This window comes from Mirounga angustirostris, unplaced genomic scaffold, assembly GCF_029215605.1.
Source record: "Mirounga angustirostris isolate CCGP_5_RB_7025 unplaced genomic scaffold, mMirAng1.0.hap1 SCAF_3, whole genome shotgun sequence".
In the NCBI taxonomy this organism is placed as follows: Eukaryota; Metazoa; Chordata; class Mammalia; order Carnivora; family Phocidae; genus Mirounga; species Mirounga angustirostris.
In genome coordinates, this window is record NW_026991711.1 from 142,655,061 (window position 1) to 142,678,301 (window position 23,241).

Sequence of the window (23,241 nt, forward strand, 5' to 3'; positions counted from 1 at the left end):
ATTTTGTAGGTGAGCAAACAGGGCACATGAAACTTAAGTATTTTGCTCAAGATCACAGAGCAGGTAAGTGCAGGGCTGGTATGCAAAGCCATATTGTCTGGCTCTAGAGTCCATCCTTTAACCACTATGCTATGCTGCCTTCCTGATAGAAAAAGGAGGCCCCATCTTCACACTAGGTAGAGAGTGTCTTGCATCATACATAGCATATAAGAAAAATTACATATCAAATGTCAGCTACTTCTAAATATGCACGTTTTACTCCTAAACATTTTCAAGCAGTTGTTTTTCTCTTTATGCCACATAAAGGTCTGAAACGCTTAGCAGCAAGTGACTTCATGAAGCAGTTCTATATCATGTGGGAAATCATGAGGATAATCTAAATCAAATACCAAATCTCACTGTGCCTTTAATATCACTGTGAAAACAGCATGCTTTTCTAGGACACACTGTGAAGTCTTAGGTGATAAGATAGCATATCTTAAAATGACTTGAAACCAAAAATGGATTTGTGATTGTTATTCCCAACTCACCAAGAATGTTCTATTTTGACAGGTTAGAACATGGGGATACAGACCTCACCTTCATATACAATATCTTAAAGTGTATAAACCTCAGTGATTTCTGCACAGTATTTGGTCAGGCTGTTTATGAAGGAAGTTCAATATTAGCTTATCGAACCAAGACAGAATTCCAATAAGGCTCAGGTTGTTTTGTCATTCACGTAAGGCCCTTCATTTATTCCCCTCCATCTAGTCCCTCCTTTTTAAAGGAATAATTCGCCACCTTGCAAAATATGAATGAATCAAGGAAGAGTTGCATCTACTGGGCAGAGCACATGTTATGCAACTTGACCCTTATGTAATAAATCTTTTGGAAAGCAGGTCTTCTTTTCACAGTGGGACCTGTCTTCACTTTTCTCATGTGAGACTTGGCAAATGGGACACTCTGAGTTTGACAGGCCACTTCTCTGCTCCTCAGCTGACAACTATTTTACACAGATGTCAGCTGAAACCCTTACCGGGGCACGTAGGGGATCAGAACGTTTGAATCACATCCAGCATCGAGACTCCATCCTCCCTCAGCTCTCTGCCTGCCCCGTCCCTTGTCACCAGCAGCACGGCATGCCTACAAGGCAGCCCCGCTCTGGGGAGATGGCGCATGGCACGAACAAGGGGAAGGATCAGCTGTCAGCACGAAGCCGGCTTAGGGCGTTCCTTTGTAAGAAGTTCATTCAGGAAGACAAATCTCTGAATTTCTGCCATTATTCCTTCATAAAAATTTGGGAGCTGGAGGAGAGATGTGAAGGAATTTAGGGCTTTTTCTCATGGTGTGGTAGCTTTAGAGTCAGACTCCAATTCAAATTTTGCTTCTACTATTTATTAACTTGTGATATCACTTTGGGGAATTACTACCTCAACCTCAGTTTTCTCATCAGAAATACCTGCCTTTTTTAGGGTTGCAAGGGGAAGAGCATCATAACACATATAAAATGCTTAGCGTGGTGGCTGGCAGAGAGGATGCCTTCAATAAATGTTAATCCTCTCTTGTGTCTCTAAAATTGAAAAGGGCCAGGTGTTTGGAGGTCTGCATTTAGAAATGCCTCCAATATCCTCAGCACATCCCATTTTCATTGGCTTTGTTTTTGTTTTGGATTTTTATATTAAGATCCATGGACTCCCCCTCTCCAAGAATTCAATTTGCAACCATGCTCGTTTTGGGGAAAGAGGAATCAGATTTAGTCAATTCTCAAAGGATTCTATGACTCACAGAGATTAAAATCTCTGTGTATGTTTCTGAAAAGTTGTAGGTAAAGTGAATATCTTTTTGTAAATCAAATTTGACTTTTAATGTACTAGAAGAACCAGTGAGCAAAGGAACTCTACAATGAATCTTTCTGTAAAGCAAATACTTCTTTCATAAACTGCATATTCAATCCAGAGTTTTTCAGTTTTTACAAAAGATTTAGACTTTCAATATCAGGTTTGCTTAAACTAGAATGCCCAGTGACATTATATGCATACTAGTAACTTCCATTAACGATTTACAATGTAGCCTGGGGGTCAAGGTCAGGTTGAATGTAAACTGAAAAAGAAGGAACTTATCCCTGTTCTTAACTGGACAGAATCTTAGTTATCCTCTGTTCCAAGGACCTCATTTTATGGATAAAGAAATTGAGGTTCTCAGGGGTTACATGACTTGCCCAAGGTCATTGCAATAGTTACAGACAATAAGGAATAACAGCTCTAAAAATAATGACAGTGATTATGATGATGATGACAGCACTATGATCTGTTGAGCATTTACTTGAGCTGAGCCTTTTAAAGACTTTAACCTCATGTACTTTTGCTATAACCCTAGAGGAAGATTTTATTACCTCCACTCATCAGATGAAGCACTTGGCCCAGGGCTCCACAGCCTGTAAATGGACAACTCAGAACTTAAACGACTCACAACTCAGAGCCTGTTTCAGCTTGAAAGTCTATGCTTTTGGGGCGCCTGGGTGGCTCAGATGGTTGGGCGTCTGCCTTCAGCTTGGGTCATGGTCCCGGGGTCCTGGGATCGGGTCCCACGTCGGGCTCCCTGCTGGGTGGGGAGCCTGCTTCTCTCTCTCTCTCTGACTCTCATGAATGGATAAATAAAACATTAAAAAAAAAAAAAAAGAAAGTCTATGCTTTTAGGCTGCTTCCCCAGAATACAACAGAACAGAGAATCCCATGGTCTTGAAGCAGAAACAAGAGGTTAGTTAGGAAAGATGTATCTACACCCTTCGACGTATATATCTGATTGGTTTTTAAAAAATACGATATTAGATAGTCCTTGATAATGCTACACCCCCACAGATATACATTTATAGTATACTAGGGGTACAGGCCAAGGGGATTAGTCCTCGTGGCGTCCATGCTCTCCTCCCCCACATTCTAAGCCACATTCTGGGTATCTGGGATTTCATACGTTCATTCCCAAATGGCCCTAGTACTACTTCCAGGGCCTACATAGGTCTCCTTTCTAGATCTCTCTCCCTCCAGGCAGATAATACCCATGTGGGACCAGCATGGCTGTTTTTCAGGAACATACATGGAGCTTGACAGCCAGGACTGGGTGTCCATACCCCTGCAGTACAAGATGGGGCTGGGGTGAAAATAAAAAAGAAGAGGGTGGGACCGGAGCTGCGTTGTGCTCCCATGTTCTGGCACAAAACTTTGATGTGTCTGGGAATTCTAAAATAATATGTGGCCTTCTCAGGTTTTTATGAATATATACTTGTCAAAGTAATACTTGTCAAAATATATGAAATATACTTTACCTAGCAGCTGAGTGGCTTGATTTTATACTAAAATAGTTTGTGATAAACATATATGGGCATCAGTTTTTATCCTTGTCTCAGGCCTCATGTATTGTGGGACAGGACAAGACAGGCCTGCCTGCTTTTCTACTTCCCAGTGCTGTTCTTTCTCAGCTTTCTGGGTCTTTGGATCCCTTTGGTATGGCTCCATATCTGCTTTGATTTCTATTTTCCTCACTCTACTTTTACTGATGACTTGGTAGGAAATCCATCTATGACCTATGATCTATAGATCTGTGATCTATGAAATCCATCATCTGACATGTAATGAGGGCTGCTTATAAGCCACAAGATACTATGTATATAACAGTGGACAAGAAACCCTCAGTCCCGGGTGCCTGGGTGGCTCAGTTGGTTAAGCGTCTGCCTTCGGCTCAGGTCATGATCCCAGGGTCCTGGGATCGAGTCCTGCATCGGGCTCCCTGCTCAGCCGGGAGTCTACTTCTCCCTCTGACCCTCCCCCCTCTCATGTGCTCTCTCTCTCTCTTTCTTTCTCTCTCAAATAAATAAAATCTTAAAAAAACCCAAAAACCCAGTCCCTGCCCTCATGGAGCTCACTGCCTGTGACAGGTCCGCTTGAAAATAAAGGCATTTAAAACACAGCATGACAAGTGTAATGACAGAGTAATACTGGCTCTGCTGAGGGAACATAACTCTTTCACAGGTGTCCAGTAAGGTTACCTTGAGGAAGTAAGGTCTAAACTGAAAACCCAGAGTAGGATTTACCTAGGCAAAAGGTAGGAAGAAGTAGGAGAGGAAGAGCTTGTTCCATGTTTGTTTTAAGTAGAGGGGATTACACATCAGGCCAGACCTACAGCCAGAGCAAGCATCGTGCCCTGAACTGAAAGAATTTCAGCATTCACTAAAGTATGTCTCTGGGGTGAGATATGTTCCAAGAGAGGTAAACTGGAACAAGACCAACACAGGTCTTATAAGTCATATTAATGTGTTTGGGCTTGACCTAAAGGTGATGGGGAGTCAAAGACAGATTTGAAACAAGAGCATGGCATGATGAGACTTCTATATTAGGAATATCAATGGTTGAAATATGGATTATGTGTATGTGCAGAGGAGCTGCAAGGGAAGGGGTGGAAGGCAAGGGCAGGGCTGATGGTGCTAAGAAGTCCAAGTCGGAGGCATTACAGCCGCCCAAGTGAGGGACAGTTTTAGCATGAATTGTGTGTGAGTCAGGCTGTAGTGAGAAGACTGATGAGAGAGGCAGAATCAGTAGGACACGATCACCGATGGGATATGAGACTAACATCCAGGGGTCTAAAGCGAAGCTTCCAGCCGGGCAGATGGAGGGGTCAATTGCAGAGAAGGAACGCACAGGGAGGAGAAAGCTTGAAGGGAAATTTGGGATCTTTCTGAGCATTGACCCTAGCTCCACTCCAAGTCACAACTTTTGATTTTCATCTTTGGCTACCACACACTGAGACTGAGAGGGAGGGCTTAACTGTTAGACTTTGGGGGTCTCCTCTTCCCACTGGGCCGCGCCTGCTTTCTAGCATCGGGAGGAAGGGTGGACGAGCAACAGCCAGGAGAAAGGCAATTCTTAGATGAGGCTCTCATTTTTAATTTCTCTGATCATCATTTGTTTAAAATACTTTGCAATCATAAAAATTACTAGGATTATTCAATAAATGACAATGTTCCTGAATTTTCAGTTATGTTGGATTTGGAGGTATCTCAAATATTATAGCAAGGATTCAGAGTTGGTCAGTATGTCAAGGTTTTGCTCTCAAATATTTGATGCTAACCTAATAAATGTTGATCCTTTAAAGATGAAGAAAGTGGGGCGCCTGGGTGGCTCAGTTGGTTAAGCAACTGCCTTCGGCTCAGGTCATGATCCTGGAGTCCCTGGATCGAGTCCCGCATCGGGCTCCCTGCTCAGCGGGGAGTCTGCTTCTCCCTCTCCCGCTCCCCCCTCTTGTGCTCTGTCTCTAAAATAAATAAATAAAATCTTTAAAAAAAAAATGAAGAAAGTTACTTAGAGAATGGCTAATACATATCCCTCCCTAACGTATCTTCTCAGACTTTACACATGCAATTCATAGTACATCAATGACAGAAATTAATCCTTATCCATATACTGAGTTATAGTCTTTTCTCATCTCCAGGAATTTCACATGGGTTATTAATACCAGAAGGAAAATTTTAACGAATAGTACTTAGTTTCAGATAAAAAGAATAATGCATTTTTTTTTTTTTTGCCAGACTAAACATCAACTGATATGCTAACAATCCTTTATGAAGTTAGCAGCTATCAGGAAAAAGCAAAAACAAAAGCAAAAAACAAACAAGCAAAAACCCTAAAGGATGGGTTCAGTTTTTTGAAAACAAACTTTTCAAAAGTAAATGTATCATTCTGTTCAATATTGATGAACATTATCTGCATTATTTATTAGCCATATCATATGTAGTACAGGTAGATCTTTTAAAAAAAATCTAAAATTTAGGTGAAAAGTCAAATTTAAGAAAGTTACTTTTGAACTTCTTAACAATTGTGCTGTGTGAATTTTTAAAGTGAAAAAAAATAGAAATCAATACTATGTAAGGAAAAAAAGAAAGATGGATGAGAAAGCTTTCAGGGGCTCTATCAATATTTTAAGCAAGCGTAGAGGAATAAGTCAAGTTGTTGTGGCAGCATTACCAAGGTTATTCACATCTAATGCCTATGTGGCTTTTGATAAAATTCTTTATTTCTTTATATCTTAGTTTTTTCATAAATAAAAGAAACAGAATCAAAACAAACTCACCAAAATGCTATAAAAGAAGGTTTATAACGGCTTTTGACAAGCGCTCGATAAAAAGTATAGCGTTATTACCAGATCTATCTTATTTTATTTTTACACAGACCTGGATCCCTATGAACCAAAAGGAATGATTTTGAAAGTCACTTCTTTACTGTAATGATCTTTAAGATCGATAACAAAATCTTTCCCCAGAAGAAATGGGCAAATAAAACTGAACACAATGAGAATACCTCCATAGATTAAGGGGTTTGAATCCTGCATGCAAACTGCATTTTACAGTGGGGGAAACATATCTAAACCACCATCTATTCGGGGAACAAGAGAACCACATCATCTGTGGATAAAATACAGACCAGAACCGATATGAATCAGACAGGCAGCATTGTCCTTACTCAGAATGCTGAACAATAAAATAAACTTTTTTGTTTATCCTTCTCAAAATTGTTAGGAGTTCTCTTAATGCAAACAACAAAGTAGAAAGTCCAAGTAGAAAGTCCATGGAAGCAGAATCTAAGCTATTTCTGTTTGGCTCTGAGCAAGGTATTTATCTGTTACATCCTGAACAAGGAACAGAGCGAACTAAAAAATATCCCTGAGTAAACAACGGTAAAATCGGCTGGGTAACCACGAAAATAATGATTACTGAAACACTTGCATTATAGTCAAATTAATTGTAGCTCCTTACAGGAAAAGACCATTAAAAGCCACAAAGCCCATAAACAAACTAGATGGAAGCGACGCTTAAAGAAGCTAATCTAATGTCATACTTGCCCACAGAGGAAATTGTACTCTTCACACGGCATAGATCATTAACATAAGTGTAGAAACCCTGGTGGACTACCATCTTCCCTCATGGTTCAGGAGAGCTGGGAGAGAGGGAGGACCGTAGAGGTGGCAGGTTAAGGAGGCAAGGCTAATGAGAGAAAAGTGGGTTTGCTTGCTGCTTCCCTTGCTCACTACCTCCTTCCTTCTGGAACTTCTCTTTAGCCCTGCCTCCTGAGATGTGTCTCTCTAGGTCCTCCTCTGGCCCCTCCGATCAAGTTGCTCTGTCCCTTCAAAGTCTGTTCTTCCTCTGCTGTGTATGTTGATGTTCCGGTTTCACCACTGGTTTTCTGCTGGTGGTCCTCTACAACTTCTCCCTGGATGACCCCTGTCTCTCAGGGCACTGTCTCTGCTAAGGACTGCTACTCAGAGCCCCGACCTCTGCCCCAAGCCTCAGCTCTGTATATCCAGTGGCCAACTGGATCCCCCATAATCATGTCTAGAGCCAAACTTATTTGGGCTGAAAGATTTTACTCTGAAATGTGAGAATGAAGTTACTCATTCTAAAGGAATATCCTGAGATAATAAAAAATATATTTAGAAGAGGAAGCGAGCCAGTGCCAAAGAGTGAGAAAGAAAGAACATTAACCATATTTCTTATAAATCTTCAGGGTACAAGAATTACATATTTTAATAATATTTTTAGCCATCTGAGTACAAATTAAATCTAACGTTGTTTGAACGCCAGGTTCAAATGAAGGGTGACCCTTTGTTCTGTTGGATTTGTTTTCAGCCCCTCATCAAATGTTAAAACCAGATTGAGAAACAGAAGTAGAAATGCTGTTTATTTGGAATTCTCCTTGGCCTCTAAGCATTGCTCCTTTCCCATGCAAAGTGGAGAAGCTTTTAAAGACCTCTCTGAGTGAAGCTCCATGTGGGAGCTGATTCTGTTCCCTCTTCACTGAAGAATGCTCAACTCAGAGGAAGAATGCGGTGGAGGCGGCGGGGGCGGGGAGGAGAAAAAGAAAAAGGGAAAGCAAAAAGGAGGAAAGAATGAACTTAATACATTTCTCTCTCTACCCAAAATGTGTGTGTAAAGAATAAGTGGTAATTAATTATGCCAAAATGTTTTGGTGTCATCAAAATTTTTTTAAAGGAGATGTGCCCATGTTTTTTAGATTATGTTCTCACCTAATGCTAATATGATACCCACAGGATATTTGAAAAATTTGAAGTTCTAGAAGATTTTCATTGAAAAACTGTTAGAATTTTTCCATGGGTTCATTTTTAAAGCAAAAGTTGAAAGAAATTTAAATTCTAATATGTCTTCAGGAACACTTGAACTCGATTCTTCCCCTAGACAACTCTTCTCCTTATATTCTTTAGATTAAATGGTGGCAACTGTCATAACACATGCCTTCAACCTCCCCTTTTCTTCTCACAGCCACACAGCCACAACAACACTGGGCCCTACAGGTTTAATCTTCCACTATGTCTCAAATTCATCCCTGTGACTGACCACTGCCCTACTTCAAATCTTCATCTTTCCCCATCATCACTGGTCTCCTTTACTCCACTTTTATTCTCTTTGTATCCATCTCCCAGGCAGCTGCTAAAACAATTTTTCAAAAATCCAAATTGATTCACACAAATCTTCTGCTTAAATCCTTTTTTTCATTCTGTATCATTTCATCTACTCAAATAATATCTGCTGAGGACCAGGACCTCTGTGTCAGATCAACATACAATGTTGGGAACGTGGCACAAACGAGACCAACAGGATCTCCATGCCCACAGAGCTTTGCCCTCACCATCGAATTTACACTAATATGGCTTACATGGTCCTCCAAGAGGAGACCCCTAACGACCCTCTGAGCTTCATTTCTCACCATCCATGTCTCAAACATTAGCAACACACGCCTGTTTATAGTTCCCTGTATACGTCATGCTCTTTCTCACCTTTGTGATTTTCTCCTACTGACCCTTTTCTCTCCTCTCCCACTTGATCTGCCTTTTTCTGTGCATTCTCTGAAAGTCTCTCTCTGACCCACTCAGACTGGGTGAAGTATTCTTCCACTGTGTTCCTATATAATACCTACATTCTGTATCACTGTATCTATTATGTTGTAAATATCTGAATACATATATGGACACAATTCATTTTAGGTACATCTAGTTCTAGACATTTATTCTACCAAATTCAAACATAATGACTCATATATTCAATGGTAAATTTAGAAAAAGTTGTTGGCAAAGAGATGCTGATATTAACAGAGTTACAATTCAGGGAAGAGGGCGGGCAGGAGGCAGGAGTTGTTTGGATCCCAGTTCTAATTCCATTTCCATGATGGACTTAAAAAACTCAGGCAGTTCAACAAATATAGAGTAAATTCAACGGACTGTCTTGTTCTAGTAATCTCTGCTGCACTAGTATGTTTGCCTTCCTGATTGAGGTATTAATAATTGTGTTGTGATAAAGTCTGGTCCTTTTGCTTGGGGAGAGGGTTTGAGGAAAAGCTCTTAACAGATGGTTTCAAGCATTCTTCATATGAGAATAAGGAACCCAGGAGAAAACTGTATATAAAAATATATTGAGGCAGTACGGAGTAATCATTACCTGCAAATATACAATTATATATGGAGGAGAAGTCCTATAACATTGGGCTACTAGAGGAAAAACTAAGACTTTCTTTGAGACCTTCAGAACACTTCATGAGACAAAAAGCAGGCTACCCAAGCCCAGTTGGATTGAAGGGATCTTGTTTTTTAAGGCCAGTATCAGTGGGAAGTAAGCCAAAGCTGCCTCCTCAGATGAGATCTTGGAATAATTTCTTTTTTTTTCCATTTTAAGCTACTTCTAGTTCTAATTAGAGTAGATAATATAAAGTTGATTATACATCAACCATAAAATCTCATGGTGAAACATAAAGTCTCTCTAATAATAAGTGCCAAAAGTATCCATAAATATAGATCCTTTCCATCTGTAAGACCATTTACTATAATTCTCTAATTATATAGAGCTGGTATCTACTTTACATAGAAACTTTGCCTCTGTATGTCAGTATATTTCTAGTAGAAAATGTGGCAACTAGACCTGTGCTCTTTTATAATTACTGATCTTGAGGGAAAAAAGCAGGTTAATGTAAGGGTTTATTAAAACCCTATATAAGTTGTATAACTTCTTATCAGAAAAAAACTATAATTGCTTTTTAATATAAAAGTTTAGATAATTACATTTCAGTGTTTTTAGTACATTACTAAGAAGAATACTAGTTATGCCCACAGTAAGGAAAATAATGAATAAAATAATTGCTCTGTGGTCTGAACTGTCTGTTAAAAACAAAACACAAAAAACAAAAACCCAAAACAACAACAAAAAAACAAACTCACACACACACCAAACAACTTGTGGCCATGAACAAATGTTAGTGTGCTTGAATTTCTGTAAGTTTTCTTGGGCTGGTATATTTAATTCTCATAATGTTTGTAAACTAACTTATGTTCATTTTTCATATTAAGAAATTATTACATTTTTTTCTGCTTTGGCAATTACTCATTATTTAATTACATATTTATGTGGTGTTACTGTTGGCTAGACACCTCAGACATTACTTTCCTTAACTAGTGACAGTACTCTGAATATGGTATGTGTATGTGTGTGTACATATGTCTGGGCATGTATCCATATACACAGCAATAGATTCTTCATACATGTTTACATTTATGTGTCGCATATTTAAGTACTATAGACTCACTCTTTAGCTCAAATCCATTTACACACTCATTCAAATATTTCTCTTAAGCATCTACCATGAGCCAGGCCCTGTGCTTATCCTGAGTGAGACATTGTCCGGGCTCTCCAGAATCTAGCAGGGAAAACAAAACAAACATGGGACACAGACAATGACTGAGTTATATATAGGTAATGTGTAACTCTCCTTTCTGAGTACATACTACAACTAAAACCAAATCTTAAAACTATAACAATTATACACAAAGCAGACTGTTATAGTAGGTATAGTCATCTTGCCTTCTCAAATCAAAACCATCAGAGAGTATGCGTGGGTGTCTGCCCATATGAGTAGTCACACTGAGACCATCTATGAGGCATAGAAAGAAAATGATTTTATGTTACCATACACCTTACCTATCTATATATTCATAATTGCTCTGCCCAGATGCAATCTGAGGATCTACTCAAGTCATTAGTATTATTAATTCCCAATCAAGACAGTTCAGAATTTACTAACTCATGTACCTAGTGGGAAGCATTCCCTTTAACCTTTCAAAGTCACCAGACTGTGTTCCTGAAGCCTGAAAGTCACATTGGGCTTTCACTGTTTGTTCAGCTGATCACAAATCAGAGGTAATGCCATTTACATTGCTAATAGACTTTGCTCCAAAGTATGTTAACTCCAGGTTTGGTGCAGTTTCTCCTACCCGAGAAAAGCTTATTTGACCTCCTGCATGAAACTTTAACTAGAACTAATTATCTGAATAAGAACATTTCCTTACTGGTATATCCACAAAAACATACACATATTAAATCTAGAAATGTATGAAATTCTCTAATTAACTATTCCATGTGAGAATTAGGACTAGTGTGCAAAACAAATTAAGGTACGTATTATTGATTTATCCTGACATACACATTAGACAAATCTGGGCATATTAAGAGAGCACCTCCCAGTCATTATGACTGACATAGCCTATGTGACAATGACCTCTTATGTTAGGCTTTTAGAATCAGACTAATAGAAAAAATATGTATTTTGGTAGAGATTACATTCTGCATAATGTGGAGAAAAACTGCAAATAATTGGACTTTTCTGTATACCAAATTTCAAGCAGTTAAATCTTTGCTTCTTTAATGTTCCTTTGATCACAATTATTAGCATATTATTGGCTTACTGGTGTGAAATGAAAAACAAGAATTCCAAATTCAGTTTACTTTATTAATGAGCACTAGATGACCTCAAACCAAAGCCAGATAAAAAATCCCATTGGTGTGCTTAATGTATAACTAGTAGAGTTTAAAATATCTGCTAATTGCTAACTGTTTTAATCTGTTGCTTGAGTAGGCAAGAATAAATATACACATGCAGAGACAGATATTCAGGTGACAGTTAAGGTGCTTGTATCTCATATTATGAATTTTATAACACTTATAAACTTGTAATGTATTTTGAGATCAGCCAATACTGTACATAATTTGAATAATATTTTATCAAGTCCAATAAAATGTATAAATTTGGTTTCACAGTTAAACTCAATGCAATAGGATTTGATATGTGCTTAAAAATAATAACCAACAATTCTGAACATTTTTCTGTGTAGGTGTATGCTGATTTCTATGCATTACATAATTTAATTTTCATTAGTACCCTATGAGGTGGACTCTTACTATTTCCATGTCATAGAGAAGATTGAGAAATTGTAGTGAGTTAAGTAACTTGCCCACTTACTGTTAATAAGTGACAGAACTTGGACTGAAGCCAAAATTAAGTGATTCCAGAGCCAAATTCCAGCTCATATACAGTCTGCTGTGAATTAGAAATTGGAAGGCCTGGAATGGTCTCAGTGTCAATCAATTATTAGCCTTGAGACCTTAGGGAAATTACTGAACTTCTCCAAACTTCAATTTTCTAATATATAAAATAGAGCTGATAACATATCCCAAGCATTCCTTTGGAGTTGCCATAAGGATTAAAGAGATAATGTTAGCAAGAAAACTGTAGAGTGCTCTACAAATATCACTTTATTATATTGTAATATCTTAACATTTTGCAACTCCCAAGGCATTTTGTGGGGCTAACCAATGACATTGACCAAATATCTCCTTAGAGAAAGAGACTTTAGGAAGCCACCAGAGCAATCTTCTACTGTAGGAAATTTTAAGGAGGTTGTCCAGGGTGGCACAGGGTAATTAGAAAAAAATTCACCCTTTGTGGGTGCCATGATAAATGAAAGGGAGGTCAGTGCTAAGGACTGAATGTTTTTATTCTCCCAAAATTCATATGTTGAAGCCCTAACCCCAATGTAAATATAGATTGGAGACAGGGTCTGAGAGTTAGAGTGGTAGTTAAATGGGGTCATAAGGGTGGGGCCCTAATCCAATAGGGCTGATGCTCTTTTAAGAAGGGGAAGAGATACCAGAGTACTCTCTCTTTCTGCCATGTGAGGACACAGAGAGAAGGCAACTACCTGCAAACCAGGAAGAAAGTTCTCACCAGAAACTGAATTGGCAGGAACATTGATATTGGACTTCCCCGTCTCCAGAACTGTGAGAAATAAGTATTTGTTGTTTAAGTGACCTGGTCTATGTCTATGGTATTTTGCTATGGCAGCCCAAGCCAGCTAATACAACCAGTATTTTGTTCACCCCTCATGTTACCAATATCACCAAAAAGCAGGGCCACCTGAGCCCTGTCCAGCTGCCAGGTGGATGACAGTGTGGTCTGACAGATCACATGAGTGGCTGACAACTTGTAGTTAGGACCCATGGAATGTAAGAATGTCCTAGGCAAGCTTAGCGTGAATGGGGCTCAGTATAAACTGCTTTGCCTAGAGTAAAACTGTCCAAGTTTAGCAGGTTATAGTAAATATCCTCAGGAAAACAATCAAACCAAACCAATAAAAAAATGAAAAAAGTTCCAAGAATGCAGTCCCATGTTTGTAAATACAAATTATTGCCAAAAGCTTGAAACTGAATCCATGAAAAGAACAGTGGAAAAATTCTGATTAACAAAATTACAACTGAACAAGCAAAAAATTTCTACATTAAAAGTAAGTAGCATAGTTCACTTTGTATCTTCCCTTTTTCACCAGAGCACAGCTATTTTCTTTTTTTTTTTTAAAGATTTTATTTATTTATTTGAGAGAGAATGAGAGACAGAGCATGAGAGGGAAGAGGGTCAGAGGGAGAAGCAGACCCCCCACTGAGCAGGGAGCCCGATGTGGGACTCGATCCCGGGACTCCAGGATCATGACCTGAGCCGAAGGCAGTCGCCTAACCACCTGAGCCACCCAGGCGCCCGAGCACAGCTATTTTCTAAATTAATCTACCAGAGTTTCCTCAGCTAGAAGGGTAGTGAGCTGAAGTCATTACATATAAAAACAAGCACACATTGAAATATTACTTCTGCAGCTTTTTTTCCTTAGGATGATATAAACCTTATTTCTTGGGAGTTGTGTTTTAATTTACAAGAAGATAGGCAAGTTTTCAAATGAAAACATAGCTTCCCAGGAAGATCTGTCCTAAAATCTGAGTAATGTAAAGCATAGTTGATAAAGTATTTCCACTTACCTTCTCCTTTCACATTAATCACCTTCCAGCTGATTCGATTCTAGATGAACATTTATTCCATGTGAGGCACTATTCCAGGTGCTTAGAGCAGGGTCTACCGGTTTTCTTGCCCATCTCCCTGATACCAGGAGTATTAGTTTAGCAAGTGCTTCCCAGATAAAGAAAGCATTTCTCAACTTCCCTTGCAGCTAGCTGGGGCCACATGACTAAGCTCTGGCCAATGAAATATGAGTTCAAGTGATAACTTCCGGGTCATTCCCTTAGAAAAAAAAGGTGTGTTTCCTCTAGCTTTCCTCCCTCTGGTGGCCTGGAATGTGGACGTGGTGGTGAGCTGAGCTTGCAAAAGGAATGCAGACCACAGGTGGCTAAGCAACAAGATGGAGGAGCCTGGCCTCCCAAAAAGCTGTTATACCATTTCTGGATTGTTAGGTGAGACAGAAACAAGCCTCTGTTGTGTGAAAGCCACTGTATTCTTGGGCTCTCATTACAGTAATAATGCATCCTGTATTTTCATTAAGGTATTTCACTGAGGTATTACTATCCCAGTTTTACCAGAGAATTGAGGTTTAGAGAGATTAAAGAGCTTTCTTATAATCACACAGGTGGTAAGTGGTAAAGCTGGAATTTTAATCAAGTGCCTTTTCCATTAGATCTTTTTTATACTAATGAGAGAAAATTACTAATTTATAGAAAATCAGTATTGTGCAGTTTTCTAATCCCTGATCTATTAATTTGATAGGATTATAAAAAGGCTTCAGTTTCCTTGAATTAGAATCTATGCTACAAATCCCTATTTTTCTATTTTTTTTTTATTTTAAAGATTTTTGTTTATCTTTTTGTCAGAGAGAGAGAGAGAGAGAGAGCACAAGCAGGGGAGCAGCAGAGGGAGAGGGAGAAGCAGACTCCTCACTGAGCAAGGAGCCCGATGTGGGACTCGATCCCAGGACCCTGGGATCATGACCTGAGCCGAAGGCAGATGCTTAACGACTGAGCCACCCAGGCGTCCCTCCCTGTTTTTCTAATAAAGTGCCTGACAGTTACCAATTCCTCCAGGACCTACCCCTCAAAATATGTTCCATTAGAAAAACTTATATAGAAAAAGTATGCTGATTCTCCCAGACTATAAAGTGGAGGGCTAGTCAGAATGCTCTAATAATTTACAAAATAATACACTGAAAAATCACAATAACTCAAACAGATCAGAGGTTTTTCTGGTATGCATTTTCTTCCCTGTTATCCTTATATTAACACATAAGTTTGTTCTCAGAAAGAACCATACGTGCATTCACTCACCATTTAATAAACATTTACTGAGTGCCTAGTTTATGTCAGGTACTTCTTAAAATCCCGGGGAAACAACAGGAAACAAACTAGACAAAGTCCCCACATGCACGGAGATTGTACTCAAATGCATCTACTGTAGGTAATATCCTACACAAATGAACATAACAGGCTTTCAGTGTGTGCCAGTAATTCATATATTTTTAAAATAAACTTTGTTTTGGAATAATTTTAAATTTATAGAAAAATTACAAAGATAATACAGAGAGTTCCATATACTCCTCACTCACTTTCCTCTAATGTTAACATATTATTACCATGGTACATTTATGAAAATGAAGAAACCAATATTGGTACATTTCTATTAACTAAACCCAGAATATATTCAGATTTCACTAGGTTTTATTGTTGTTGTTGTTGTTGTTTTACTAATTTCCTTTCTCTGTCCAGGACCCAATCCCAGACTACCACATTACATTTACACCTCAGGCTTCCTTAGTTGCCTTTAGTCTGTGATAGTGTCTCAGTCGTTCCTTTGTTATCATGGCCTTGACAAGTTTGAGGAGGTATTTTGTGACTGTCCCTCAATTTGGGGTTGTCTAATTTTTTTTTCATAATTGAATGGGAGGTTTTGTTTTTTTTTTTCTTTTTAAAGAATATCACAGGGGTAAAGTGCCCTTTTCATCACTTCATACCAAGGAATAAATAATAACAATATGACTTATCATGAGTGATGTTAATCCTGATCTCCAAGGATTCCTGGTTTTGTTTGTTGGAAAATATTGGGTGTGCTTCTTGCTACTGAGATAAACTCCATGTCTGTAAGTCTGTATTAAAATATAGTAAATTTATTTGGGAATACATTCACACACACACACATACCCACATGCACAGGACTTAGAGGCAGTAAAATAATGTTAGGTATAGAATGGCAAAATGAATTCTTAAAGGCTCCATTTCTATCTTTTATATTCAAGATGCTAGGTCTTAAAGAATTTACATATAAGCATACTCACTCTATCAGAACGCACTTTGGAAGGCTCCCTAAAAGAGATCATCATCATCTTCACCCTGTCCTCAAATCGACAGCTTGGCACACAGAAGTGGTGACTGGTACTCTAGCAGGCATTTTGAATATCAGGGCCATACTTTAGCATTGATAAAGTATTGAGCTAAAAAGAACCGGGATTCCTTAATGACTTTGTGGAGCATCAGGCAAACCCTGGATTGCAGACCTCAAGACTTATTTTGTGTGGGAAAAAAATACACTATCTGTTTAAGCCATTATTATCAGGGCTCTGTTTGTGAGTCAAATGCAATTCCTAATATAGGTAGTTTGGAGAAGAGGCAGAGGGAAGTAAAATTTACTGAGAGCGCTGTGTCCCAAGTACTTGAGTATATATACTCAAGACAAAACAAATTTGAAAAAATTAAAAAATCAACGACACTAAAACTCATGCATAGGTTTACAAAGCTCAATATTAAAACTGAACCAGAATTGGATGTCTGTGTGGCTCAGTCAGTTAAGCGTCTGCCTTCGGCTCAGGTCATGATCCCAGGGTCCTGGGATCGAGTCCCGCATCAGGCTCCTTGCTCAGTAGGGAGTCTGCTTCTCCCTCTCCCTCTGCCTGCTGTTCCCCCTGCTTGTGCTCGCTCGCTCTCTCTCTGACAAATAAATAAATAAATAAAATCGTCAAAAAAAAAAAAAAGCTGAACTGGAATTTAAACCAAACCATGTTTTCCCATCACAGCATGCTAAAATGTCTTGTTTATCATAGGTACCCAGACCTATGTTGATTACTAGCAATGGGTATAGACACATATTATTTTACTTCACTCAACAAGTAATATAAGACAAAATTTAAATAAATAATATGACATATATTTAAATACGCAATAAAAGAGAAACATGCATCCATAGTTTGAGTCCTCCCATTTCTCTCCATGACTAGCACCTCAAACAGTACGAGTGGCATCAGGGTGACTTCAGGAGTGAAGCCTCAAACTTATTGCCCTCAGCCCATATATAACTATAGATTTTTTCTCAGGGCTAGAATGGGAAACCATACAGACCACCCATCAATCTATCTGCCTACCTTTACATTCATATGTACTGAGCATCTACCATATGCTGAACAACCTGTTAATTCCTGCATACATAATTTTGACTAAGACACAGCTCTTATTCTCCAAAAGCTTACAGTTCAGTAAGAGAAACAGAAAAATAAATATGCAATTAGAATAGAATAGGGTTTTTCAAGTTCAGCACTAATGACATTTTGTACTAGATTATCTTTGTGTGGAGATCTGTGCATTGTAGGATATTTAGCAGCATCCTGGCCTCAACTTACTGGAGGTCAGTAGCACCCCAACCCTTTCTTATAACCGAAAGTGTCTCTAGACACTTTGAAATGTCAAAGAGCACTTGTCAAATGTTCCCTGGGGGTAAAAATCACACTTCTAACTCCTATGTCTCCCCCTCTCCCATACTTTATTGAGAACTGCTGTAACAGAGTATAAGCCACCATAAAACCACAAAAGATGGGCATCTGACAACAGAGGCCTGGGTCAGAAAAGTTTTCTGGAGGAAGTAAATCCTTAACAGTGGCTTGAAAATTCCATAAAATGCAGTCAGATGAAGTAAATGATTATATGTATTTTTATATGTGTATCAAGAAGGCCTTCTAAGTATGTGCAAAGACTCAGAGTTTATAATGAGTATAATCCATCCGAGAGAATAAAGGTAGTTTAGCATGTTTGGAATGGGAGGATGTATAAAAGGGAACTGATCTTTCTAGAACACACATGTGAATAGTTCCTAAGTTCTACTTGGAACTACCTGTGTCATGGCTTCTCACAAAATTCAGAATCCTTATGTCATATAAAGCCTTTTCCATTTGTTCCAGTCATCCTTTGCATATTTCATCTTATCCTTACATTCCAGCCACACAGGCCATCTGTTAGATCCTGAGGCTTTATAGTGACTTTCTCCCACAGGCCTGTGTTCTTAGACCTCCAGCCCCTACTCATGTAGAGAATGATATTCAAACTCAGTTCAAGCATCTTCTCTCTAAAGTCTTTGTCAATCTTCTTCCCCCCACTGAGCCCAAATAGGACTGACCACTCCTCTTTTGGTGCCTCCCAAAAGATATATAAGGTATATTTGTATAACTTATAAAATTTCTGTAATAGTATCAAACTGCTTTATTGCATGCATTAGTTTTTATAGGTGTACCTCCTATTGAACTATCAGCTCCTTGAAGACAGGGGCTGCTTTTTATTATTATTATTTTTTGTCTCACTGAAACATGGTATTTATCAGGAGCTCAATAAATATCTGTTGAATGAATCCACTCCAAGCCTCTATTAATACCAGTGAGGGAACAAGGCCTGGAGAAGTTAAAGGACTTACCCAAGGTCACCCATCTAATGAGTGGCAGAGTGGGGACAGAAGCTGTGGCCTGACTTTAAACTAGGGCTCTGAGCATTGTCCCAGATGCTACTTCATCTGTTTGAAAAGAGAGAGCCCAGGGCCCAACTCTATGGCTTGCTAACTTGGTTGAACAACGTTTTGATACTGAAGTGACTATGTGATGGGAACAAATTTTTTTTTTTCTGATTGAAAAAGTGCGCTAGTTTTACAATGATGTATTATTTGATTTTATTCTCATCTTCTTCCCTGCTATTTGCTCCTTCTACCTGGTTGACTTCACCAATTAGCATTTAGTTAGATATTTTCAAAAATTTCAAAATCCATAAATAGATATTAGCTGAAGATAAACTAAGTGCTACCACATTCTTCTTGTTGCCAGGAAAAAAAAAAACCTGTCTTGGATGAAGAATTTACCATACATATTTCATACATCAATAATTATTAGTAGGTTGAAATTGTTTTTGTTTGTTTTTGCTGTTTAAAGATAACAATAAAAAAAAGAGAGTAATAAATTCTAGTCTCTCTTGGAATTATGTGATTAGGTTGCCAGATATGAGGAGAATAAATTTGTATTAGGTTACGTTTTTTTTTTCTAAATGACCAGAGATCATTTAGATCAGAAATAACTAGCTTGTCCATTTGATTCATTCATTCACAAATAAAACAGAACATTTAACTGGTAAATATGTTTTATTTGGAATGCTTTAATAGTTCTTAGTATATAACATTAATATGTAAAGGCCCTAAAGAGTCCATTAAAACTCTGCACAACAAGCTGTATTTTAATAATTCAGAGACTATGCAAGATGGAAGCCAATTTCTGCCATTTAGATAACATAAGCAAAAACAATTTCCCGAAAGAGCTGAAGCTTATAAGTAAGAGGTTTAAAATGCACAGGTCTTACAGATGGCAGAACTTAACATCAGCCTCAAAAGCACAGAAAAAGAAAAGATAAAAATTTGCTACAAACCCAGGCTTCTTTCAAGTCTTCTACTCAAAAGAGGATCTAGGATGCTAATGAATAATCAACTTTCAGTTTCTTCTAATAATAAATTCTGTTTCTAAATCTATGAAGTAAAACAAACTTGCACTATGTTTAGTTTCCCTCAGAAGATAAAATGGTCTTTCATTTTCCTTTAGGAGTCGACAGTATTTGAATATAAAAAGACTTGACACGCTGAGTCGAGGTGAAAAACCAAATGCCATTTTGTCAATGACAGTTTCTAACCTCTATTGGAAAGGCCAGCATTTTGCAGGCTCTTTTCTCTGGATCAGCAAAACTTGTGATATAAAGAAATCCTCTTCTGCTTGGGCAGATTTTCATTTCAAAGAGGAGGAATGAATGAGGAAGATGATTTTTCTCATCTTTATATGGAACATCCCACAAGCCAAGACCCAGTCCTGCCATCATTCCTCATGCAAGCAGAGAGGTAGGAGGTGGTATTTGAGTTCCGTCAGACTTACCTACCACAGTTGCTAAGATCATCTTCCAACTTAGTCTCTCTCTCAGGAAGGAGCCTGAGGCCATGAAAACCACTCATTCATCACCTGCCATGCCACAGTGATTCTCTGAGCAGACACCCTGGGCTGGTGTAATTTGCTTGACAGCCCCGAGGTCAGCCTGCCTAATGACTGAAAATCTTTTCTTTTCCATCTTGAAATGTTATAAGGCACTATCCTTTGCATACAGGGATGATGTTCCTGACTCACCATCAGTGGTGGTGAATCTGAAAAGCAAAATGTGACGATCCAGTAGGGCTGAGCTTGAGGGCTTTACATGGAAGGAAAATTTCACAAAATGATAGGAACTCTTGAAAACCCCTGCACTGCTGAGAGAGCTCTGCCTTCATCTTACCTTAGGCTTTCAGAAACCTCTTCCCATCCAACCCAATACTTCCAGCCTCTCTGATACTTTTCATATTTTTGTCTTAGTTTTCAGGCAGATTTCTATTACCTGGAACAATTCCATATGTTGACTGGTACACCCCATATATTTACAGGGATAAAGAAGCCCTAAATAATAATCATACTCAAGCACCTTGGGAAGAATTAAGAAAGGTGTGTCCACTTTAATTTGAATTTTCTTTTTATTTGTCAGTTTGCCTCTCAGACTTAATGCCAGGAGGGAATAAAAATCATCACCCCCTAGTTGCTCAATGGCATACATAAAATGAAGAGGGGGCTTAACTCGGATCTAACTAACTGGCTTGATTTCTGCTCTGAATGATGCAGCTCCTTGCTCATTCTCCTATCAGATCCAAACCAGGCAGAGCTGCCCAGACACACATTCCATAGAGAAAGGAGAGCAGCAAAGAAGAGAACAAAAGGAGGTTGGAGAAAGGGGGAACATATATTTATTTCTGAAGTGGGCAATTGTACTGGCATTTCTTTAATTCACGGCAATTTCGTGTCCCCTAGAGAGGGGGAAGAGAAAAGGCAGTTAAAGCCCAGATTATATATCTATTTCTTATTTGTATATATCTATTGACACTGGACCTGATACATGAAGAGTGTTTTCCTGTAGGGTCCAAGAATTTAGAAATAATTAACCAAGCTTTACTTTACCAGACTCTCTCCATGAATAAAAAAGGAAAAAATGTTATGAAGACCCCATTAGCTAGTTACTGGAATACAGCAGGTTTAAAATTGTGAAACTGGCCCACTTTGGTAACAGGAACTGATTCTTATGGAAAGCTATGCAACCAATCAATTTGAAAAAAGGGATGTTACTATGATGTGAATACTTAACTTATGGCTAGTGTGAAACCTAGTGTTGATCTGCTGATTTTCCTTTTGTGAGGTAGATCTAATTATAATTAGATATTTAATTCAACATTCATTAAACTGTCACCACAAGGACAAAAATTATAAAGGGGAAAAATTTAGCACAGTATAGAGGAAAGTACATCTTTAAAAAGGGCAGGGTTAACATCCTTGCTGTTGTGTAGAGTCTGTGTGTAACCCTAGAGTGGTCACCTAACCTCCCCCTGACACTATGATCTCCATCAGCAGATGATGACCCTCCGACAGGGTTGTCAGAGTTGAGGGGGAGAGAAGGAGCAGATCCTGGAGACAGCCTCCTGAGGTTTGAAATTTCTACCACCTCAGTAGACCTTGGGCAAGTGAGTGAACCTATCAGATTTCTCACTCTAAGATAGGATTATGTTAAAATTTCTTTCACGGGATTACGTAAGACAATGTATGCGTGGGATTTCAGCTCAAAACCTGACATCTGAAACTTTATCTGGATCTGTTTTTACCTGTGACTCCTTTGCTATTGTTATTGGTATTATCATCATTATTATACCATCCAGAATGTGGTAGTGTATAATAAATAGTAGCTTTTTCTCTTTTAAATTCCCTTTTTGTCCCCCTTCTAAGAATTTTACATGTTTAATAGCACATGCCTTGGGGATATGACTCCCAAGCACAGAGTCAGAACCCAGTGGGAGGCAGTGGGTTGGCTGGGCGAATACTTCTTTGCCTACATACTTCCTTAAAAGACTTGTCATAATAATCATCCCTACAAAAGGCTAATTGCAGAAGCATCTCAAGACTGTTCTACCCAGATGGTGTCTCAGCACCTGGTGGGGCTTTAGGGTGAAAAATAAAGCAACTGGCCCTTTTCTTTTTGCTTTGGCTTATACTTTGCTCTGTCTACTTAACACTAAGAATGGGTTCTCCTTGGAGGTTCACAAGAGAAATATTGTCTACTACCTCTCTCGTGTCCTCATAAATTGGTTATCATGGAATATGTGGGTTGTCTTCATTAATAGGTAGACTGAGGCACAGGCAGAGCCTTTCAGTGATGTATCACGTGTCAGAGCTATAGGCTGAATCTCAGGTCTCTCTCCAGGGTCCATTCTATAAGGTCACTCTTCTGCTCCAGTGACTCTAAGTATCAGCTTATTTTCTTTTTTCTTAGTGGAAAACAAGACCCAGAGCCTGCCACCAGTCCATAATGAGAAAATGTAGTGGTGTTGGCAGCAGTTTGACTAGGTGTCTTGCCATTACAAGTGAAAGAAATACCTTTCCCAAAATCATATATATACATATATATGCCATTTATGAAGAATAAAGGTATGAATTGCCTTAAAAAGGAGACAGAGCTGTGACAGACAGATCTTGGTATCTTTCCCTGTTCTTTCTCCCCTTTTCCTGGTCTCCTAGAAAATGTAGCTCTCCCAGCAGTGATGAAGTTTAAGAGCACTCTAGACCCTCTTCCTCTATTCATACAGGCAAACATAATGTCTATTCAGGGGGAAAAAAACCCTGTTTCCTTAAATAACTGCCATTTTGTTAACTCATAAGTGTAGCATTGACCACTGTAATTTAATAGTCTCAGTACGTTGGATGGCT

At 38.7% G+C, this 23,241-nt stretch overlaps 1 protein-coding gene across 5 annotated transcripts in view; it reads right to left on the reverse strand.

Moving 5' to 3' along the window:
* ZNF385B (zinc finger protein 385B) overlaps positions 1-23,241 on the reverse strand; it is a 396,676-nt gene that overhangs the window by 111,539 nt on the left and 261,896 nt on the right. Inside the window, exon 1 of one of the 5 annotated variants that reach the window (XM_064586780.1) lies at positions 14,168-14,345. The exons of the other annotated variants lie outside the window; for them this stretch is intronic. The gene's annotated coding sequence lies outside the window, so the exon portion shown is untranslated. Of the gene's footprint in view, positions 1-14,167; positions 14,346-23,241 lie in introns of those variants that run through there. 5 annotated transcript variants of the gene reach the window in all.